At 42.6% G+C, this 24,525-nt stretch overlaps 1 protein-coding gene, 1 long non-coding RNA gene and 1 pseudogene across 3 annotated transcripts in view; 2 read left to right on the top strand and 1 right to left on the bottom strand.

Annotated features, from left to right (window-relative positions):
* The window catches only part of WNT7B (Wnt family member 7B), a 95,565-nt gene that overhangs the window by 9,713 nt on the left and 61,327 nt on the right, over positions 1-24,525 (top strand). The gene's annotated exons all lie outside the window — the stretch shown is intronic.
* On the bottom strand, positions 1,007-7,955 carry LOC137850244 (uncharacterized). The gene is made up of 4 exons (XR_011092398.1): positions 7,457-7,955; positions 7,186-7,266; positions 6,955-7,103; positions 1,007-1,481 (listed from the first exon to the last, which is right to left on the bottom strand). It is a non-coding gene; the product is annotated as an uncharacterized lncRNA (long non-coding RNA).
* LOC137850364 (U1 spliceosomal RNA) lies at positions 22,278-22,424 on the top strand (annotated as a pseudogene).

Here is a 24,525-nt window from a genome sequence, read left to right as displayed (position 1 = left end):
CCCTTTCCCCTCGGCCCCCCTCCCCTAGACCCCTCTCTACCCGGCCCCGATGCTAACCCCCAGCAGCCCGGAGCGAGCTGGGCACGCTGCGATGCTTCGCCTCGCTCCCGCTTGGAAGTGAAAAGAAAGAGGAGTTATTTCAGTGCTTAATGGATAGTAGCCTAGAGAACTTGCGGTGTTTATTTTGTGGGTAAATATACTCCTCAGGCTTACTAATGGTAGCTTTTGAAGATTAAAGCATAGTAGAGCCTGTTCGAGCATTATCTTCTGGTGTCTGGTTCTGCTACCCTCGCTCTCTGGAAGGGAGGATGCTTCCCAGGCTGCTATTTACTAAACTCCCATGGACTGTCAATGATTATGTTAATTGTGCGCGAGATCTCTGTCATCTCTTGGCCGTGCGAGCAACAAATCGTCTTCTGAGCTGCTGGTACTCAGGGGATAAAGGCAAAATTCACGAGGGCAATTTGCAGCAGACGAGCAGAGGGAGAGCAGAGCGTCTGTGCCGCGTCTGTCCCGCTGCCTGCGAGCCGGCCACGGCACGGGTCGGCACGGCTCGCGTGTTTTGCCAGCACGGCTGTAACACACAGGCCGTCCTGGTCAAATGCAATTTTGAAAAGCGCGCAAGCAGAAAGGCACCCAAGGCCTCGGTGCTAAGCGTGCAATGTCCGGGAGAAGACACTCAGATTTAAAGAACAAACTTCTTTATAAAGTCGATTTCTGTACTGTGAGCATGCTATCTGCTAAAGCAATCTTTTCCGGCGTGCTCACCTACTAACCTCTGGCCCTCTGAGACACTGTAAACATTTTTACAACCAGAAGCAATTAGTGTCTGACTTTTCAGAAAATAAAACCGACTTCAGGTAGAGCGGCTGGTAGTAGGGTGACTGATACGTGTTAATGCACTGGACATACGCTGGTAATCCAATTACATATTTAAAGTATACAACTGACATTTAATAATATCGATGTAATTAGTATAAATGTCTTAAAACAGGATTAGATATAACACGGTTTGGCACCGTTTCTCACAGTGAGTGTTTAAGTGCACATGTGTCTGTATGCATACATGTAATTAGCTTCTGAAAAAGACGGGGCTGTTCTGGCTTTCCATTTGTGTATCGCCTTCACTGTTCATCTTCTTCAGGGCTGGGTGCATTCACTAGCAACATGAGAGTGTTCTTAATAAGCTTATTTTGGGGATTATCTGCTGGTACATAGAGTTAATTCAGTTATTTGCTAAAAAGTGATTGGGAATAACTTGTAAGAGAGTGTGTATGTACAAGGTAATAGCAGCATAAACCTTCAGAGCAGCTAAGCATTCTGACACCACAGTATAGCAAATAATTTTTATTAGCCAGTAGGTATTACTAGCAGATTATGAAATATAGGAGAAAAATACCTTTGTATGTGTTGCGTCTGTTCTGCTGATGCTGTCACATCCTTATAATTCCACTTTCCTTTACAACAGGGCTTCTCCGTGCCTGTGGGAAGTGGGTTAGGAGCATGTATTTTTCACACGCTTACAGGAAAGTACTCATGCCTAATCCCTAAAGATTAGGATTGCTGGAGATGGTCCCTGAAATTTTTCTCTTAATCTGGGCAGTGTAGGAGGGAGCTACACAAACATAGAAGAGCAAGCCCGCTCTGTGTTGCAGCTTCTTCAAGAGGAGCCCACTCTTCCCATCCCAGTGAGATCAGAGCTATGTTGACCTCTGTGATAAAACTTGTTATTGGAATGGGATTGTCTCTGGCCCAGTCACTGGACTGTGGTGTTAATCTGTTTTTTCACTGCTCTCGTGCCTTGTTCATCTTTTTGCTGAGGCTGTGTATACTTTGGGGCAAGCTCGTTCCCTCAGCCTCTATTTGTGCAGCATCCAGTGTGCAGAGAGAGTTCTGGTGGGATCCTTAGATTCTCCTGTTCCATAGAACTTCATAATACTCATTTATAAGAGGATTTGGAATAGGACTACAACTTTATTTTGCCTCCACAGATGTGTTGGCTTAGATACAGAAGAGGTGAACTCCCAAATTATATTGACTATTTTTTAGGATCACCTAAACCACCTTTTCTTTTGCTTAGGAGAAACAAGAAAAATAAAGATTTGCATGCTGTGCTGCCGTAATCACTGTAAGATTGGTTTACCTGTCTGATAGAGGCTATTTCCATCTGTTGAAGCTGCCACACAAAGACAGAAAAGTGACTGTGATATAACTTCCTAGTAGCTTTAGAAGATCAAGTCTACCATTTCTCCAAGACACCCAAACTAAAATTCCCTGTCTAAAACTATAGGACTCTGGTAAACATGCCACCCTTCTCCCTGTTTTGTCTAGGCCAAACAATGGATACCCCTGAATTTAAATGCAGATGGATGTAGCCCCCATTCTCAATAGTTTGTGGCAAGCAGGTTCTGGGGATTAGATTTCTAGCACCCTTTAAATTTTAAAAACTCGTGAAAAATAATTATAAGGAAAGGTGGTAGCATCTAGAATTTGTAGAATGACAGCCTGCAATTATTACGTGTTGCATTACTAACACAATATTACCATTGGATATAAAGCATCATTAAATATGCAGATGAGCAGGTCAGGTTTAAAGAAGATATGCTAGCATATTAAAGAACAAGGCTAATCCCTCAGAAAACAATCTTTCAAAGGAGGTGTTAAAGAGCCAGACAAAGAAAGCTGCAATTATACTGCTAGACCGACAAACACATTTTATGCAATGGAAAAAATACACCATGTGGACCTGGCAATATGGCACGGTAAAGGTAGAATGGTGCCAAGTGTTTTCTTGGTGCATGCAGCTGTATAATTTGGGCTGAAATACTGTCAAAGGGATTCCCCAAAACACACCTTAATGCTGTTATCCTCCCAGGTTGCTACAAACAGCAGGAAGCTGGGACCAGCTCTAGATTAAAGGTGTTCTGCAGACATGCTGACACCAAGCATTACAGAACTGTTGCAAGGGTGATTTCTTCAGCCCATAACCTTTGCACATCATTTAACCCAAAGTGGATTCTCACCAGTGTTTTTCACATACGTTGGCAAAACACATCTACCTGCTTGCTACCTGACAGCTGGCTTTTCGCAGCTCTAGGTCATATGCTTGACTCTTCTCATTATTTTTGTTCCTCCCTCCTTAATGCTTCATTGCCGTCCTGTACAGCATTGCCCCAACCTGTCCCAGTTCAGGCACACAACTTTTATAGTATGGCAGTAGTACCTACACGGAAGAGTTGTGTGGGAACCAGCCAGGCCTCTGGCCATGAGAACCATGACCAAAATATCAGTGCATGAAAGCAAAATATCCTTGACTTCTGGAATTTTTCTGTGTATGCAGGCAAAGAGCTGAATGAGCTTGTCACTGAAAGTTGTGGATTTACAAGCCCAGAATTACTTGGGAAGCTAAGAAAGATCAGGAACTCAGGCACGCTCTGGAAGAAAAGTCAGGGAAAGAAGGTTCTTCAAGACTATCCATCAGTCCTTTAAGGATTATTAGCACCTTCTCAATCTCTTTTACTTTCCCTTCTGTCTTGCCCCAAATGTAACATTTTCCTGACATGACACATTTTCCCTCCTTTGTGGAAAAAAATGCATAGGACTTGGTAGCTGCTTCAAGATAGCTCCTATATATTTGTCCTTGCTAAAATACATGCATAAGGAGCTCTGCAAATACTTCAGCTGGTGCAAATGTGACAAAATTTTAGCTACAGAGATACAAAGGATTTTCTTAGTAGAGTTCTCTATCTACATGCGATGTATTTTTGTGACTTCTCTCTTCTGCTACTGCCTGAATGCTCTTAGGACAAACCTTTATCCAAAGCACTGAACTGCTTTTTTACACATTTCTCTTAGGCTTTGTTTCCCCTTTAAAGACAGTTTTCTCAACAGTCTGAGGAAGCTGCAAGATAGCTATCTTTTTCAGTACTAGCAGAGTATAGACAGTTTCTGCAAAGTTAAGATAGCTATGGCCAATGTCATCGCTTTCATAAAATAAATAAATAATAATAATAATAATAATAATAAATCTTTCTTCCACTAGGATTTGACAGCAAGATAATTATCACCTGTTAAATATTTTATGGCCAATCACACCTTCTTTAGAAAGTCTGATGGCAGGCTAGATTAGAGAGCTATTGCATCTTTTTCTGGAAATAATTTTAAAAGTGGATACAATTCGTACCCACGTTGTAGCTACAGTTTTGCACATCTATTTTCTTCTCATCCTATACCTGTGTATCAGATCTCCCTCATGGAAAAAACCCACAAAGGACAAAATTCACATTTATGCAAAAATCCCACTTAATCATCATTGTGACATAGTCTTTGCTCTAGCTCTTTGTCCAAAGTCAGATTTCATCCTGAGTTCCTAACTAATTAGGAAAAAGGACATCCAGTGGTATAGCAAGTGTGCAACTGTGGGCAAATCTAGCCTCAGACATTTAACACGTGGCAGAATAATTTTCCCCAGTGAAGTGGCAGCAAGTCCACTGGTACTGTGTCCCAGATTGCTTGCCTGAGGTAGAGCCACTCTGCTGCTAGGTGGACTTTACTGGCAGATTTGTGGTTTCGGTACAAAGCATAAATATAATGCTGATGATTTGCCTCTTCCTCCAGAACATACCTAGAACGCACAACAAAAGTGTTTTCTTCTGGATGGCCACCACCAGAGGTTTGTGTAGCATTTTTGGAAGCTCCTATATCTTGTCTTTTCAGCATGAAGGCCTACGGCTTCTCTCCCCTGGGGTTGCATCTGCAATCTAGTAGCTTAACAAAGCAGAAGCAGCTGTGCTGAAGCTGTGGTGCAAGTGAGAGGAGAACCAAACCCAAAGTCAGCACGAGGCTTGTTCTCCCAGCACCCTTTCTTCTGCAGCCTTGGCACAGGCATGCAGTATTTCACAATTTGAAGGGAATGTGGCCATACTCCCCAAGAACATACAGCAAAAGCAATATTAATAGGAGGCTATTCCTCTATATCAGACAAAATCCAAAATCAGTTCTATGGACTATTGAAGGAATCATTATGGCCTCTGGTGCCAGTAAGAGCTGACATAAAAACATTATTTATTTTTTTTTTAGGGGAGAAGCACTTCAGAAATACTGCGGCATTTGCTTGTTGTGCGCAAGGCACTGTGGGGCAGCCCAGCTTTCAAATCTGGAAGTAAGAATAACTCATAAAGATATAAACCACTGTCTGCCTGCAAGTAGGACCTGGAAAACAATTTGAGGTGTATTTAATTTAAAACTATTTAAGTGTGGCTGTTCTGGGCCTGGATATCATATCCACCCTCCTAATCTGGCTGAAGTGAGACATAATTATAAAACGTGACTACTATTTAGTAATAGTTGCTTTCATACAAGGGTTGTAAGTGAATTAATCCTCCCAGTACTCAAGTGAACTGGGCAAGGATCATTTCACTCACAGCTGGGGCAGAACGTGGCAGCTGCCGGGCAGCACATGTCAGAACTGTGAGCACATGGGGGCCAGCACTGTTCCTAACATCCCCCACAGCAATGCAGGAAAGCATCTGCAAAAGCCCAAGTGCATCTCTAATTGACCTAGACCCTGGCCAGGGCAGTGGGGTAGCCCCGCTAAAGATGAGGCTTTTCTGTGGTGGGATTTGCTCTGTGGTGATGACAGAGGAGGTCTGAGACTGGAGGAAAACCTCAGATGCTGAATGGCCTGACTTCTGTCAGTTTCTGCCTCAGTTTCTCATAGCTTTAACAGGGCAATGACAGTGCTGGCATGGCATGGAGGGAGGGGAGGAAAGCAAAAGCTGCCACAGCACTTTGGAAATGGAAAATGCAGTGTAAGTGCCATGTCATTACTTTCAGTGACTCTTCTCTGACTGCAAAGAGGAGAGTCAGCGTGACCGTGTCTCCTCAGAAAGACGGCATCGCGCTCACCTGCTTCACCACCATGTCCAGTGTGGCCACTTCCCAGGGTCAAGAGCATCACTTCTGACTGTTTTTCCCCATCCTGGGAGGCTGGCCAGACACCCATGGGCACAGCCAAGCAAGGCTTGGCCACGGAGAGCTGCTGGGCACGAGGCGGTGGCTGGTGGCAGCCTGGGCAGCAGGCAGGACATGGTTAAGGGAGCTCTAGGGGCAGCATCTCTCATGACTCCTTTGGCTGCTGGCCAGGAAGCCATGTGACTCGTTGGTTAAAAGAGTCCTCTCAACCATGAGACACTTTTTTTCCCCCCTCTGGTTGTACCTTTTCTTTTCTGAAGTTAAAACAAAACGTACCCACAAAACTTTCCACATTAAAGTTGTACTGTAGTCTGATGACTCAGGGTGAGAAATTCAAGGGGAATGAAGAGCAAGTAACATTTCTGAATCAGATCTGTTGTGCTGAGCCTTAAAGGAAAGGAGGATTTTGCTGGATCGAGAAGAGCACTTCTGTAAAGCACAGTGAGCAAGAAGCAGAAAATAGGACTTACATCGATTCCCTACTGCTGTGGGCTACAGCTAAATCAGTTGGAGTAGCTTCATATACAGTGGACTTTGATGCTATCAAAAGGGCCAAGGGTGAGGGTGAAAATACATATGGCTTCATCTGATTCACAGTAAATTCCTTTTTCTCCACTCCCATGGCTTTAAGGGGTACAGAATTTAGCTTTACAGTTTTTGGTTGTTTTCCTTTATTGGCAACTGTCCTCACAGTATCTGAGCACTGCCCACAACTATTAGATTGGCACATCCCTCCTAGACTTCCTGGAGTCTTTTGTTCTTCTCCTTTCTATGTCCCTAGGGAGGTCTGCCCAGGGTAGGTGCTTCTGAGGGCTGGGATGGGGTCAGGTTATTGTTGTCAATGTCACTCTGGTTATGTTGTAAAAGATATATCAAAGAGGAAGCTCTTGCACTGTGACCCAAAGGTCATTACACTCTGGATTAGTCTAATCTCTGAAGGTTTGTTCCCCAGACAGATCCTTTCGACTGAGAGTAACTTACCTCTGGGCTCAGAGATTTGTCTTGAATTTTATGATCTTCGTTGTTTCACAGGAGCTCAATAGGCCTGGCAGAGCCCAAAGTTTGGTCAGTCTTCTGTTGCTGGGCCATAATCCACTAATTGCTGTAGGGGTTAGGCTTTACACCTTGAACTGGGGATGAAAGAGAACAGGAGGGATGAGAAAGACATGCATGCAAAGACAATATGCAGAGCACAACCTCCCCTGGTCATACTTTGAAGTCGATATGCTGTTTTCATGGTCAGAACATGTTGGAAGTCATAAAGCGTGTGTCTCTCTTCGGCTTTGTCTTCTTCTAGGAGAAAAGGGCAAAACGTTTTGAAACCCCCTAGCAGGGAGCTTACCCATCTCTTTTGGTCTCATGTAGGCCACACTGTGTGGCTGGAAAGCAGCAAGTTCAGGGCTGTCCATTAACCAGTAACACAATACAACCCATGCTAAGGATGTGAGTGGGTGCAGGGCAGACTTTAGAAACAACACCTTACTCCTTTGTAGACCCAAAACACAGAAGTACTTCTGAGCAGAACCAATCCATCATCTCAGTGTAAATACTCAATTTATGAGAATGGACTGGGACGAGCACTTATGCCTGCTGCCCCATCTGCTCTTTTTTTCTCCTTCCCCTAGCCCGGTGTGCTAATGCCTGCTTCTCAGCAACAAGACTTGGCAGGTGGTACCTGATGAGATAATTGTGCCCCAGGGGCAGAAGGAGGCATAAGGTGCAGCCAGGTGCTCCTAATCTGTCCATGGGTGTGATTTTCTGTGGTAACCACACCCTCAAGTGTTGTCTTACTGCAATTAGGAAATTTGTTTAGTTTAGGTCAAGTACTTTTATGAAGGTGCTCTTCACATCTAGTATGTGTTGGCATGGCAGGAGTGTGTAGATGTCCAGGATCAGGTGCTGTGCTGAGTGGTATCCCTGCCACTATGAGCTCATACTTCTCGTCACTTTGTGCTTATTTTCAATCCTCGACCTTCCCTTTCTGCTTCAGGTGCAAATAAAAACAAATGGAAATGCTTCCCCTGGGACTAGGCACAAGTTATATCACAGGCAAGGACCCTTTTAAGAATTCACCACTTTTCCTTTCTGGAGTTTCCATTTTACAGAAAGGGCGTTGAAAGCCAAAATATATGAGGGCTGTACTGCAACAAAGATCAAATGGCAGCTCCTTCCAGAAGGTAGCAAATGCTTTGCTTTTGCAGGCTGACTTGCATTTCAGTCATGCTGCAGGCAGGTATGGCAGCTAGGTTCTAAATCAGTCAGGTTATGAAGAATACCTGACAGGTACACATCTTTCTACTGTTTTATTAAAGACTTGGTGTAATAACATCTGACAGGCAATAAGGTTCTCTGGCTGCCACCGAGGTGAACAGGAAAGGGAGGCCTAATGCTGCTCACAGCATTTGTTCCTTATGTCTTTACTTGGGCCGAACTGCCGTTGCTTGCCACAAACTACACTGTGGTTCCTGTTCCAGCCTTGCCTGCTTAGGCTGCAGGAAAGGAAGAAGTCTCCATGCCTTCACTCAGGGAAGTGCGTGCAAAATTTTTCCTGTTTGCCCTTCATGTAAGCTTAAATTTTGGTTCCATCTAAACTTTGTCTGAGTTACTACAGGATTTATCTCACAGTATTTTGTTAGGACAGTGCTGTTTATTGTAAAGATGTAGCAAAATACATCAACTCAGAAGAAGATCTCATATGCTGGGTAAGGGTAAATCAGGGGCCTGGTATATTTTACCTCTCTGAAAGTGGAAAACACATTCCGTGCTAACAAAGGTCTCGTTTGCTTTTCTTCATATTGCACAGATTATTTTTTTTTTTTTTTTGAGGTTTATCAGATCTTTGCTTACATGATAGTTGCTATTGTATACCCAATTAGAAATCAGCATTAGCTTGCTGACAGTAGCTGGCATGGTTTGAGTTCCCCCTAAGACATCTTGTGAGATAATTAAAGCGATGACTGACAACATAGCATAGCAAAAGTAATGTTTCTCAAAATGACGCCACTTCCAGGTTGCTTGTACACATTCTGTTAAATGCAACCCCATTATATCTACCCTTGTTAATGAATTCCCTGAAAATTAGACTGCCCTCCCCCCCCCCTTTTTTTTTGAGAGCTAATCCTGTAAGTCTCTCAATTTCTGACTCCTTTCATGTTTAAATGTATGCCCAAGAATAGTGTTTACAAAGGGTGCCTGAATCAGAGCCCTGGAAAATGAATTCCTCTCCTTACCCACAAAACCAGTACAGCACAAGCAGAGGGTGTGTGAGCTTCCCCACTCCACCCCATCCTTGTGTCTCATCCATGACCTAGAGGGGCAACCTCTAGCTAGGCATAAGCGGGTGGCTCAGTCTCTGTACTTATTTAATCCTTGGCCAACCTGCTAAGGCTGCCAATAAGGGTGCCAATTGTGGTGGTGGTTTCTGTGATGTGGATAGTTGTCCACTGGGAACTGGATTAAGACCATCAACTCATTTCAAATACTCTAGGCCACAAAGCATCTGCCAAACAGTAACCATTTTTTTTGGTCACTACTGACTTGGGTCATGTTTGGATCAGTGATGAAAGGCTCCATATCCCAGTACCAATCCTCTGAGCAATACAGTTTCCCGGAATAATTTTTTTAAAGAAGGAAAACATTATTTATTGTCCTAAATTCTCCTTTGATCTGCTGTTTTTAGTGTGCATAATGGCTCTTTAAGGTGCCTAATTTTAATTGCCTCACTGTAGAGGATTCAGAGACTGGGAGAGGTTTTGGAAGATGGCAGGTAGCAGATCATGGGGTGTGATCCAGTGAGCTCTCAGGAAGAATGGATACACACCCCAGCACCTCAGCTGGCATTGCATTTGGACCTAAAACTTATACCTTCTTAAAACTTATCTTATACATACTTCTTACAGTCTCTCAGTAGGGAAACTACCATTAAATTGAAGATCACATTGCTTTTGTGTTTGCTCTTGTTCTTTCTAATATATCTAGATATCTATATCAGATAAATGCAGCCAACCAGCTTTTCTGGTAGCTCTTCCAGAAGCTGATTATATTGTCAGATATCTTTGTTACCACAGTCTCTGAGCCCTCCACAACCTTTTGTATATGCCTGTTAACATATAATTTTTTGGGGAAATGCCCTATTTCACATGTATTGAACTGAAGGATGCAGGGACTAAATAATTTCACTCAAACCACACAGTCCAGCAGGGTGAGGAAATGAAAGGGAACTTTCCTGATCTCAGTGTAGACCCCAAACCATTAACAGTTCTTCTCTTCAGCATACCTGAAAGTGGAGCTAGGGTCTGCTGAAATTCATAGTGTAGTTGGCAATTAATAATATTGCCTTCAGTAGCTTTGTGTGTTGTGCAGAAAGGACCCCATCTCAGAAAATGCCTGGGTAGGAAGCATGTTGTCAGTATGCTGAAGGAATGTCATTGTGGCTTTTCTTGGATAGTACAAAGCTGTGCAATATTCCCTATTCCCACCAGTTCTCCCTTGAACTGAGCAAAATACTAAGAGGTTACTTTTATCCTACCTTCCTTCCTCCCTCCCTCCCTCCCTTTCTTGTAAATTCCTTGGGGTAATTTACATTTGTGCTACTATGAAGACACCTTGCTTGCATTAGTTCCTTAGAACAATGACAAATCTACCTTCTTATTCTCTGTTACACCTGGAAATGACGCATGTTATGATATCAAGAAAGTGGCTGTTAAGACAGAAAATTCTCGGCAGATCTATTACAGAAATCGATGGTCAGATGCAACAGATATGGGTAAACAACAATGATATTGAATTAATTGTGAGGCTGTGATAGTATCTGCTTTCTATCACACAAGCAAAGTGTCAGGATCATCATATCAGTAGATATCTCATGGAGGTTTATTGATACTAGGCTGCAAAACAGATATACTGGATTTCCTTATATTTTGTTTAAAATAATAAACAAAAAATATGTTATCCCATGTATCCTTTCAGTGTGAAAAGTTGTTTCTATTAAGAGAAATAGAAGAAAATGGAAAAAGTAGGGAAATTATTGTGTTTGTAAGACTATATGCAGAGATATAGATATATATATAGAATTCATAATTCTTTAGTTCTTAAAAATAAATGTATCACTATAAAGCTTTCTTTTTTTTTCTCTCTTTCTCTCTTTTTTTTTTTTTAATTTAAAGTTTCTTGGCTTATTTGAAGTCCTTTTATCTTGAGTTTCTATTTCCAGAGTAGAAGTTTCCCTTTTAATAGCAGCTGAGGCTTAAATCAAGAAAACATGGAAAAAATTAAGTATACTGGCTTAAGAGAACTTGTAGTTACATGCATATGTTTAAGTAGACCATGACCTAAACCTAGAAAACATGGGACATACACAGGGCCTACCACCCTCCTATGTTCCCAGAATACAAAGGGATTTCAACACAATTAACTCTTTTCTAAATCAGGTTATTAAGTTGAGGGATAGCTCTCAATTTTACTTTCTTATTAGTATCTAACACACAAAAAGTGAGCTGAAAACATAAAGTGCCAGTGAAATCTCAGCTTGGGGCATGACTCAGGTTTTTCCTTTCAGCCTGATGGCTGTGTACAAGGGCTAGACTTGCTGCCTCAGGAGCTTCGGGACATAAGGTGGGGGAGAGTGAGGGGTAGCAAGGGAGGGACAGCAAGGACAGGGGCTGCATATACCCCATGGAAGAGAGAACGGAGAGATGTAGGGGGTGGAAAACCCAACAGGAGGGAGAATGAGTGAACTGGGAAGAGAAAAGGGGAAGGAAGCAGCAGAAAGGAAGAAAATCAGAGGTCAGGAAAGCATGAAAAACAGAAGAGATGGAGCTGGAGGGTGAAGCAGACTTTAGGATCATTGCCAGAGGAAGAGTTCTTGGGAGGTTCAGCACTTAGCTGAATCATGGTTTAACCTTTCTTGTTGATCAAACCTCCATCAGCTGATAATAAATGTAACCACCTGAGAGCACATTTTTTGCAACTCAACATGAGGACCAGAGCTGGGAGAGGAGAATAGTCTGGAACCGGGAGGTAAGTGTGGAGTTAGGAGAGGTGATCAGAAAGCAGGAGCAAAGCAGCACAGGAAACCACTCTCAGGCAAGTGACACTCTACTGTGCCTCTGAGGCTTAGTTGTCCCCCATAGAGGATGTGACTCAACATCATTGGTCAGGAAGAGACAACAAAGAGTAGAGCAGGAGATGTTGATGGCTAATTTCAGCAGGCAAAGGATGATCCCCCTTTTGAGGAGAGGGTAGGGGGAGAGATGCAGGAGAGGGCATGTAAAAGGAGTAAGAAACAAAGCAGAGTTTACATCAATAAGAGAATTTGGCTTTGGAAGAAGATTTTCTGCATGGCTGCTCCACATAAATTGTGTTTAGCTCTACAGATTTTGGGATTTCTGACAAGGCTCTTGAATGTAAACTCCTAAGGACAATTTTACCATTTAGCATCCAAATATGCTGTCATCCACTGAACCTAAAGCCTTGTGAGGGTGCACTTTTAAGTTTAGAAATTTGGTGATATTCTAATAATAATGGTTAATAAGCACATAGATTAAAGGCTGTCTTTATGGGATTTCATTTGTGAGTATTGGGGTACTAGGGAGAAAAGGCCTGTCTGGCCTGTGATTCCATAACTGTAGTGTGTAATATATATATTAGTAACATAATATCGCATTTCTTCAATGATAGCAAATGCTGTGTAATACCAGCATGCAGGAGTGAGTTGGGACAGTCACTTGGAGGGGACGCTCAGCTTTTCCTTCCTCTAGAGCATGAGTTCATTTCGAAAAACAGGCTTTCAGGGAGCGTAACATTGTGTGTAGCCAAACCATGAAGGATTTTCTTCTCAAAATATATTCAGCTTCTTTCTTCCCATCTCAATAACTAACTCTCTTCAATCTTTCAGCAGACTAGAATGTTGTTTTTGAATATATATATAGGAGCTATTGCTTGGCACAGAATAGAGATTGTGGCTTCCATACTCTATCAGGGTCCAGTGTATTACACTGTATTTTGGAATGTGTCTTTATATATATATATATATATATATATATATATATAAAGCTACCAGACATATTTCACATCTCTTCTGTTGTCTTCTTCATGAACACAGATATATAAAGGGTTGAGAAACTATAGAGAGACTCGAAGACTTCAAGTGATTTTTGGATCTTACTTTTAGCCCTGTTTAGAGTTCTCTTTCTAAAGTTTCCCCCAATTTTAATTGAAATTATTGCCTCATACACACATACATGATTTCAGTGTAAGTCACACAAAGTGGTCCCTAAAGTTTCACTCAACAGTTCTTACTGAACTCATGTATAAGTAGATCTAAGACAAGGCAAATGTTAATGTGCACTGGCTATTTTATCTCATCCTTCTAAGGAATTTAAACTCATGGAGAGGAACAGAGTGAGATTGTCATCTGAAGTAAACTATTTTATCAAATCTTAATCTCAGTGCAGCTATGCTGGTTTGAATCTTGTCTCTGGTCTCACAGTCACAGACCTGCATTTTTCTTTTTCTGACTCTCTTCTATTCCCTTCATTACTGTTTTTCCTAAAATATTTTATTTTAGGATTAAGGAAGGAGATAACTGATAGAGAAACACAGCACTGAAACAAGGCTCTGAAGCCATTGATGGTCCTCTTGGTGCATTCTGCTCCTTGGAACAAACCTGGCATCACCTGCTTTCCATGAGATGTGAAGGTAGAGAGATGCTACCCAGAGAGTAGGAAGCACAGTGTAAATACCTGGAGGAAGGTTCACTCACAGGCTTAGCGACACATGTTCACACACATGTCACCCAGGCAGAACAGTAAATGCTAGCTGCAGTGCTTCTAAGCTGAGAACACATATCTGGGCAAACATAGGTTATTATAACTCTGGACAGCAAACCACAAAGGCATTCAAAGAATCACCACCACAACATTTTACAGAATATTATTACAACTGTCACCAGCAGTTCTGTCAGAAATCTGAAAATTGCAAAGGACAAAATTTAGCTACTGAGGAGCAGAGAATTCTCAAAAATTCTCTGGCAGTATGCTGGCACAGTTTGGACCAGAGAGAAAAATGCTGGGCTTTGCTGCTAAGCATCCTGAAGAGAGCAGGGAGGAAAATAATATCAGAATGATATTACATTATCATCTACACCTCTTCCTTTACAATCCTCCATGCATTCTTGTGAGCATCTTTATGCGTGTTCTCTCTCTCCTGAACTGCAACACCCCTGGAGCTGCATTAGCTCCGTGGACCAACTGGAAGGCAGTTCTTCATCAAAACCTCTGACCTCACCATAGTTGTCAATTTGGAAATGGGTTTGAATTTTATGAGAGAGAAAGTAAAATGGAGTTCTGCTCATCTGTTCTATATCTGTAGCAGGAGAATGTGTCACAGTATTAGTGGCACACTAGTTAAATCATACCTTTGATGTCACATAAAGCACCCAGTTGGGCATGGTCTCTCTTGTTGTTAAAAGACTTATTTTGTGCATTTATATATTCTGATATAAAATACCTGATATTGTGTGTTGCTCAAGAACTTCATTATACATTATTGATTGTCAGAGGAGAAGTAGAGATTCGAACACAAGGATCTGGGAGCTGGAGCTTCTGGAACTTGGGAAGCTTCCACAGGGGGGAATTTTGGGGGCTGGAGCCTTTGGGGTATCTTGATAGGAGGTGGAGCAGGGCGGCTGTTGAAGAAGTGGAGAACTTGAATTTCTGCTTTCAGTCCTATGACTGACAATGGCTCTAAAGAACCCTCTCCACTCTGTGTCCTTTTCAGCTGCTCCTTCAACCAGAAGTGCCCCACCAGTGCATTTCCTAAAGGCTTTAGTTAAATTATTAGAAGTGAAATGGTTAAGCACACTGCCATTTTCACCAGATTTCAGTAAAAGCAGATTTGTAACATAAACCATGCAGCTTGAATTTCTACCAGAGCTATAGTTCCAGACTCCTTGCAGACTGAAGGGAATGGCAGAGTTACAGTAGTTTGTATGTTGAAGGGCTAAGGGAATTTTTAATATATTCATTTTTTAATATATTCAGTGTCCTGGTAATGGGAGGCACCAAGAAGGTGGAGATACTGAATGCTTTCTTTGCTTCAAGGATTCCCCCCCAGGACTCCTTGACCCTGGAGGGAGGAGAAAGAGTCTGGGAAGCGAAGATCTCCGCCCCGGTTGACAAGAGAGTGGTTCGGGAGCATCTGAGTAGGCTCAACACACACAAATCCATGGGTCCCTATGGGATGCATCCACGTGTGCTAAGGGAGTTGGCAGAGGTGATTGCTGAACTGCTCTCTACCATCTTTGAAAGGTCCTGGAGAACAGGAGAGGTGCCTGAAGACTGGAGGATAGCCAATGTCACTCTGGTCCTCAAGAAGGGCAAGAAGGAGGATCCAGGAAACTACAGGCCAGTCAGTCTCACCTCTGTCCCTGGAAAGGTGTTGGAACAGTTTGTTCTGGATGCCATCTCCAAGCAATTGGAAGAGAAGAATGTTATGAGGAGTAGTCAGCATGGATTCACCAAGGGGAAGTCATGCTCAACCAACCTTGCTGCCTTCTATGATGTCATCACCAGCTGAGTAGACTAGGGGAGAGAGCAGTGGATGTCACCTACCTTGACTTTAGCAAGGCTTTTGATACCATCTCCCATGACATCCTACTAGCAAAGCTGAGAAAGTGTGGGATAGAGTAGTAGACAGTCAGGTGGGTTGAGAACTGGCTGACTGGCTGAGCTCAGAGGGTGGTGATGGGCGGCACAGAGTCTGGCTGGAGACCTGTGACTAGCAGTGTTCCCCAGGGGTCAGTGCTGGGTCCGGTCTTGTTCAACATCTTCATCGCCGACCTTAATGAGGGAATAGTGTCTGCCCTCAGCAAGTACACCAGTGACACAAAGCTGGGAGGAGTGGCTGACATGCCAGAAGGCTGTGCTGCCATTCAGCGAGACCTGGACAGACTGGAGAGGTGGGCAGGAGGAAACCAAATGAGGTTTAGTAAGAGCAAGAGTAGAGTCCTGCACCTAGGAAGGAACAACCACATGTATCACTACAGGCTGGGGGGCGACCTGCTGGAGAGGAACTCTGAGGAGAAGGACCTGGGGGTCCTGGTGGACGACAGGTTGACCATGAGCCAGCAGTGTGCCCTGGTGGCCAAGAGGGCCAATGGGATCCTGGCATACATTAAAAAGAGCATGGCCAGCAGGTCAAGGGAGGTGATCCTCCCCCTCTACTCTGCCCTGGTCAGGCCTCACCTGGTGTACTGTGTCCAGTTCTGGGCTCCCCGGTACAAAAAGACAGGGATCTCCTGGAAAGAGTCCAGCGGAGGGCCACAAAGCTGATTCAGGGCCTGGAGCATCTTCCGTATGAGGAAAGGCTGAGAGACCTGGGTCTGTTCATCCTGGAGAAAAGAGGACTGAGAGGGGATCTCATCAATGTGTATAAATACCCAAGGTGTGGGAGACCGAGGGATTTGGCCAACCTCTTTTCAGTGGTTTGTGGGGATAGGACAAGGGGCAATGGCCACAAGATGGAGCACAGGAAGTTCTGCACCAACATGCGAAAGAACTTCTTCGCAGTGAGGGTGACGGAGCACTGGAACAGGCTGTCCAGGGAGGTTGTGGAGTCTCCTTCTCTGAAGATATTCAAGGCCTGTCTGGATGCCTACCTGGGCAGCCTGCTCTAAGGAACCTGCTTTGGCGGGGGGTTGGATCCGACGATCTTTCAAGGTCCCTTCCAACCTCTACAATTCTGTAATTCTGTGATTCTGTGATCAAGATATTGCTGTAGTTTCCAAACCATAAACAAGGACATGTCAATGCAGTTGGCCCCAACTAGTATCTGTGTGAAAGCCTGCCAATATATGTGCGAAGTGTTGCTGAGCATGTGCAAACCTGTGCCAGCCAAGCCTTGTTGCCTCTGTCATCATGTATTCCAGCAATAGCTCTTCTGGAGCTCCACACACATGAGCACATCCTGTATGCTCCTCTATGCTGGGGTGTGAGCACTGCCAGGGTGGTGTTCAATGGTACGTGCTTTCTGTGCTCCTGTGTGATGTCCTGTACAGGAGAGGATATAAACAGTTCAGAGAGGTATAAAACATATCATTTTTGCTACATGCCATGTCTGTCTCTCTCTAAAGCCATTTGTTTTATCATTGAGAATTGGATGACTTGTCTGTAATACAGCACTGACATGGTGGAGTTGTCACAGTGTCCAGTTGTGAAATCATCCCATTGTGGAAAAATCCCTTCAAATGTCACTTCCCTAATGACGTGGCAATTGGTGTCGATCTGGAAAGTGAATTTCAGCATCATGTCATCTCACTTGGGCCCCAGCCATGCAATGCTGGATGGGATATTTTGTTACTTGGTGTGGTTGTTTGCTACCATGATAAAATACAATTTTATTGTAAAGGTAAAAAGACTTCTACTTCACAGGCCAGAGGGAAAATGACAACATATCAGAACAGGAGTACTTTTGAAGCAACCTGAGGCTGCTATCCTTATAAAAATGCAGATTGCCTCAGGGTCAATGAGTATAGTTGTATAAAGTCTACAAATGGTCAGAAAGTCCTAGCTTCTCTGTTGTACAGCACACTCATTGCCGGTGGCAATGACTTATAAGATATTTCACATTAAGCCTGTCAATCTACCAAGACTAACTGTTGCATCTCTGATATGAGAAGTACTGTTTTTGGGGGAAATATGTTTATTTATGTGCTACTGTTTCTATAAGTTCTCCTTAGGTTTGGAGCTTCAGAAGTGGCTCTGGCATGCCCAGGTTAAGGTGCTGGATAAATTATTAGGCATTTCTGCAGCTTACCAGCTGATATCACCACAATGTAATAGATATCAATGTACGTGCTGAACAAAGCAATCTGTTGTATCAGGTTCCCACCTACCTCACTTCAGCGAGAGGTTGATGTTTTGTGGCCTAATTTCACTGAAGTGCGTAATCCTGGGAGTATCCCATTGTCTCTGATCTGAACTCAGTGGGAACATATACAGACTTAAAACTTTCCACACGCTCTTAGAAACATGCCTAAAGCCCATGCCTGGTGTACTCCATGGAACAAACACCGGAAGGTTGAGTGTCTTCTGCAGCCACTGGTGACAAGTGTGCTTCGGTCACAGCGTACTCCCTAGGGTGGGTGATTGCTTCACCAGGCTGTTTACAGTTACATTTTTTTCTGACCAGGGCTGTTTAGTTTGCCCCTTTGCTCTCAGACCTTTGCTTGGACAGTCTGGGTCACTTTTTAAGAGCTGCATTTAAAACACAAGTTCAGATCTCTTTGGGAAATCTGCCTGCAATCATCAAAATTGAATGGGACAAATCTATATATGTAACATTCTGAATATACATTGTCACTCAGTTGCCTAAAGGAGATATGAGATCTTGAGGAAATTGGGCTGCTTCTGTGCTGGAAATCCGTCTTTCAACTCCTTGGAAATCCAAGTGATGGACAGATGTCCTTTCAATAATCTGGCTTCCCAGCACTGTTACAAGCTGTACTGAAAGCCTGGAGAATATAGTATGTACTGACTCACACACGTGTGTCACTGACCATGCATCCAGCTGAAGATGTGTGCCTTGTCCAGCGACCTGTATAGTGCTGCCTTTCTTCTCACAGAGCTGCATCCCTGGCTGCATCACCACCCCATCTGGTGATCTAGAAGGGAAGGAGAGGGAAAAACATGGACACAGGCAAGGTCCTGAGCAGAATGGAAATACTAAGATAGCAATAATGAGAACTGATACTGCTCCTGCCTTCCTGTGTACATATTGCCAGGCAACTTCTACAGTGAGGACAGTCATTTCTCTGGAGTCCTCAGAGACTCCTGTGGACTTAAGCAGTCTTTAGCACAGGCCACATTTGTTTGCTCCAATCATTTGCTTTAACAGGGTGAGTCAAATAGCTCCAGTTCCCTCCCAGTTTGAGACATGGTTGATTGAAGGGGAGGGTGTGGAGGTTGCAGCAGGAGGGAGAAAGAAGGAATAGTCTCCTTTGAAAGTGAATAAATGCTACCACTTCTGCTAATTGCATAAAAGTCAAAAGCTAAGCCATAAATGGTAGTGCAAGTCTGAGATTACTCGACAGTCCTGTTATTCAAATGCAGAATGCTGTATGAGGCAAATATAGAAGAGCTTAGTGTTAGAAAAGGCTCTTATCTTCACTTCTTAAACCACTCATGTGTTATGACAAGTCATCCCCAGCCTAACAAATGAAGCTTAGAGCACCCACCAGCAGCATTAAAAAGTACAGATGCTGAGAACGCTAACAGTGGACCCAAATGGCCCCCAATATTTGAAGAACTGACACCTCAGTTCAGCCTTCACTCATATCCCTTTCTCATGAAAGGTCTGAAACTCACCTGTCTGACACCTGCAGATGACCATGCAAAATACTCTTTTTGATAGGAGAATTGACTTCCCTGTCACATTAATCTAGTAATAGACTCTTATGGATTTCAATAGTCTTTGGATCAAGCTCAGGAGTGACCGATAATGCACACAGAGCATTAACATGTGGCCCTGAAGGATGGCAGACATCACAGCTTCTGCTTGTATTTGGCAGCTCCTATTAAAGCCAGGGCATACCAGAATGGCTCCCTGAGATGACTTGCTGTGGAGTGGCAGAAAACTGGCCTTGGTGTTAATATCTAGAGTTGTTTTCAAAGTGAACTGGATTACATATTTGTGCATGGGATCTTTCCTTTGAAAATTTCAGTATATGGAAACCACAATTGCTCCATGATAAGAGGTAAACAAAGAACAAAAGGAACTATCGTGTTGCAATCCATTTGGATGTTTATCTGTAGCAACACATAGAGGTGGATTCACACGACCAAATTTAGGCAACTAAGAGAGTCAAGTTAGGCGTCTAGTCTCCCTGCATGCTTTGTATAGTTAATGGAGAAACAGGCCGGTCCATGGCATTGTTCAATCCACCTCCATTGTGAATCATCCTGGGACTCAGCTAGCTCTTTCCTTGATGGTAGAAGGAATTTAGGGTGCCCTGTTGCCTAACTCAGGCACCTTTGGCAACATTATGAATGGTACAGAAAATGGGCCCAATGAAGAACACTACCAAATATCACCATTGAATTCCTATTAAAATGAATCAGACCTAACTTTGAGTAAGAATGCTGAGATTCAGGAGAGTTTGAAGGGAGCAAATGTTATGCTAAATAGGCAGGGGACCAAAAACTCTGTGCCTATATCACACCTTGGATCCCAAGTAACATAGGGAAAATGCAGTCCTGGCAGTCTTTCTGCTGCATGAATTTTCAGATTGATGAATGGGAGCTGTAATAGTCCCACATAAATTAAAATAGTCTTGCTACATTGCAGCAGCAGCATCCTTCTTTATGCTGGTGGACTGAATGACAGCACTGTTACATGACAGCATCTCTATGGAGGTGGGATAGTGAGGGCCCACTTACAGGGGTCCACTTACCCACCGAAACAAAACAGTTCCACAGCCTTTTGTATAAGTTATCAGCACCATGCTCAATGTACAGCTGAGGAGGAAGGAGAACAAACCTCTTTCTAATTCAGGTAAGGAGTTCAGCAGCAGTACAAGCAGAGGTAACACAATCCCTATTGCTGCTGAAACATGTTTGGGACTTCCAAGCAGTGTGAATGAGTCACAGGGAGGGACAGAGAGAGAGAGAAAGAAAAGCAAGCTCAAATCTGGGAAGGTAGGAAGTGTGGGTGGAAGGCAAATACCATAGAAGAGCAAAGGGCTGCTGTGTGAGTTAATTGAATCCTATACTAATACTTATCATAAATACCAAAGAGGTTTTAGCAACCGCAAGCTTTCAGAAAACAGTAAATGAAAACTGTTTCCTGTGGCCAGAAGTACCAGAGAGGAAGATGTGAGTGGAGGAAAAAGAGATAGCAGGACTGTGAACACAAGGGAAAGAGTACTGCGGAATATGACATAATGGAACATGGATTAGCAGTGATTATGTGGCATGGATAACAAGATCAGATGATTAGCTTTTCCAGAAAGATGCTGTTTTTTTTTTCTTGTTTTTTTTTTTTTTTTTTTTTTTTTTTTCCCAGTTATCTCTTCTTAACAGGGTGCTAGAATGCAAGAACAATACAAGAAAAACTCTTCTTATTCTAGTGGCTTTTCTTCTCATAACTCTGTACATTTTGCACATAAAGCATTGCAGGATACTTTTTTTTTTTTTTTTTTTTGAGCTACTTAATTTTAGTATTATGTTGCTTGCTTGCTTTGGTTTTCAGACAGCAATGAAAGCAAGTCTTATTTTTAACTATCAAAGCTGCTTTTCGGGAGCTATGTCAATGTGGACATCACCATTTATTACTTTATACTCCACAACATTATCTTCAACAAGGGCCTGCCCCACGGGGTGCAAAATGCATCTTAGAAAGTAAGGAAGAAATGCAATGCAGAGGAGAGTACAAAGAGATTTCTTTGACCCTTTCATGAGAATGTTATAAAATAAACCCTAAACTTTAGGCATTGCCAACATGCGGAAGTGATATAGATATATATATATATAAAAATTTCCAGGAGGACAGAATGCAGTGAGTTTCAAATATAATTGCCAGTGTTGGTCTGTTGGTCTCCAAACCTTCCCAGGTAACTCCATCCACATGTTAAGTAGAACAGTATTCAGAATGGATATAATGGTGAGAATCTGGGCCACAGCTGTTGTAAGTTAGCATTATACATACAAGCCAAAACAGAGAGGGAGGTTTTTTCTTGAAATTGTAGGAATGATTGCTGTGCATTTAGTTTGGTGTTGAAACTTTTCCTGTTCTGTGACTGCCACAGTAATTTCAGATGAGGCAGTTCTAAAGGCTCTCAGGAAGAGGCTACAGAAAGGATACTGCCCTGACCTTCGTGACTGTTTTTCTCATAATCTCTAGAGTGCTCTTGAGCAGGAATTTGCAACTGACATCAGAGTTGCTGCTCAAAGTTGGCATTTAAAATCTCCAAGTTTGTGTTGAAATTTCAGCTTATTTATTTATCTATCTATCTATCTATCTATCTATCTATCTATTTATTTATTTATTTCTTCTGGAGAACTGCCAATGAATCATGTGTGTGGCTTGTGTGCCTAAGTGTGCATGGTGTCTTTAACTTCATGGTCACATTTTCCTATGGGATGCCCACATCAGGAGTGCATACCCTAGTATATTTGCTGAAATTGACTGAGGGTCTGCAGGCTTGCTACTTGTGGCTGTGAATGAACACAGGCTGTCTGGACAAGAGAAGGAAGGTCCTGTGGATCAGATGTTTGCGTGTTGCTATCAGGAGCTACATTCTCTTTCCTGTCCTATCCTGGCAGGGGAGGCACCATGATCAGGCAGGTGGTTTTCCCTTACACTCCGGGTATGCTGATCCCTACGATTTCCCCAAATGTAGGAAACTTGAATGTATAATTTGTGGTAGTGGGGGACTGCATTTGTGCTCTCCCCTGGTAAAGGAATTGGAACTAGATGATATTTAAGGTCCCTTCCAACCCGAACCATTTTATGATTCTATACCATTTACCTGTGTATTGCTAGCAAAGTCATTCAAACTTCTTTTTCATTTTTTTTTTTTTTTTAATTATTTTTAATTTAGTAGTAGTTGTTCCCCATGTTTGATTGCTTACTTTGGGTTCCCAGCATATGGCTTTCTGAAGTGGTGAACAACCACAGTTGCAGAAAAGCACCAAAAGTCAGAGGGATCAGTGTTTAAAACCAAAAAGTACTCTGAAGGCTGGTGTCTTAAGACCCATCAAACTGAATTGGTCATACCAGCAAATACTTCATAGTTACATCTTACTAAAATGTTAAGGTGGGAGGAATCATATCTCCTTACCTCAAGTGGATAAATTGTTAAATTATTTTTTTCTGTGATTCTCTCACACTTCACATTGGTTGGTACTATACAAAAGCTAAGGTGAAGCTCAGAGTTAACCTATAAAATGGAATAAAATAAATAAATAAATAAAAATAAAATAAAGAAAGAATAAAGTCTGGAGTGTGCATTGAGCAAGAAGAAAGTAAAACAGAGCAATTGCTCATCAAGAGAGTGCATCCATCCTGCACACTAAGTGGAGGAGAGGGTCCTGTGGAATAAAAGGTTATGTTACCATAAGCATGGAAGATAGCTGAATTAAAGTTTCACTGTCAGTCCTCATTCTGTCACTTCCTAAATTTTAAGTACTTGAACTTATGACCTTGAAATGTTAGTTTAGAAATGCTTTCTCTCCATTAATGTTATGCATGCTTACAGTGGTTAGTATGGAAAGATTGATGGAATGACCCTTGACATGAAAGCCTGATGTAGATTTTTATCCCCTCCATTTTACGGCAACAGCACTTTCCATACTTGATTTTCTGAGGCTTCCTCTATGACTTAATATATTGGCTCACTCACTTTTAAATTAACAAGTTACTTGAAACCTGTTAAATCCTAGAATTTAACAGTTTGGAATTCTAGAGGCATTTACCAAATTCATCCCTCATACTACTTTAATGACTTTGGTATTTGGCTTATTGCACCCATTTTCTTTTGGAAGATTAATCCTGCTAGCCTTACAATGAAGAGATGCATAGACTTGGCCTATTACACTGGACTTCTTTGTATCAACAACTCAGTAAACGAAAAGACATATTTGGATACCTTTGCAGGGCAAAAAAGAACTACTCTGTGTTTTGCAGAAGAAACAGAAGCATTCACAGGGCAAATTACAACTTTGCCACATAGTTGATAGGAAACTGCTAAGTGATGATTTCTTGCAGCAGTTTGCTGAAGATCTCAGTTTGCTTATAAGCTCTTTGTTAAATACATTCTAACTCTTGAACTCTAGCTCCTATTAAAAGAAGGTGCATTTATAGATAAAGGTGTTAGAACACGCTGTATTTTCTACAGCTGATTATGCTGCTGAGAAAGTATAATCCAAACCCTGCCTTTTGCAGAAGGAAAGCAAAGTGTTTGGCTGTGTGTTAGCACATAGGTGCATGTGCACATGTGCATGGGTGTGCAGGTGCCTGTAACAAAGGAGGAGTTAACTACTCTTTGAAAAAAAAAAAATCAACCCTGGCAATTTCTGGTTTTGCTTCATTTCTTTTGAAGAAAAAATGTGTGAAAGGTGAAGCCTGCAAAACAACTTGGCTACATTAGGCTAGGGAGCATGAAGAAGGACGACAGCAGAAGAGAGGTATCATGGAATACATCTGGACATAAGCAGCATTGGTTGGAAGACATCATCATGCCATGGCTGTTTGGTGGCTAAGGATAAGATGGATGTTGTAGGCTCCCCAGGGGCCTCACCAAGTCCCTTCTGTAACAGGCAGATTTACCATCCCTGTTGCCAGTGTTGGCTCCAAGTCCAAGAGGTAGGTCTGAGAATGTGACTTTTTCCTCTGAGAGTCCCCAAGGTTATGGATAAACTTGCAGTGAGTATGGCAGTACCCTCCAGCCTTTCAAAACCCAAAGACAATGGACAGCTGGGAAGAGCCTAAGCCATGGGAAGCAATGGGTTAAATTTACTATCTCACCATTCAGCTACTCAGAGAAAAAAATAAAGA

Source organism: Anas acuta, chromosome 1 (assembly GCF_963932015.1).
Source record: "Anas acuta chromosome 1, bAnaAcu1.1, whole genome shotgun sequence".
Taxonomy (NCBI): Eukaryota; Metazoa; Chordata; class Aves; order Anseriformes; family Anatidae; genus Anas; species Anas acuta.
The sequence above is the reverse complement of the archived record's forward strand: the minus strand, read 5'-3'. Positions and strand labels throughout refer to the sequence as shown.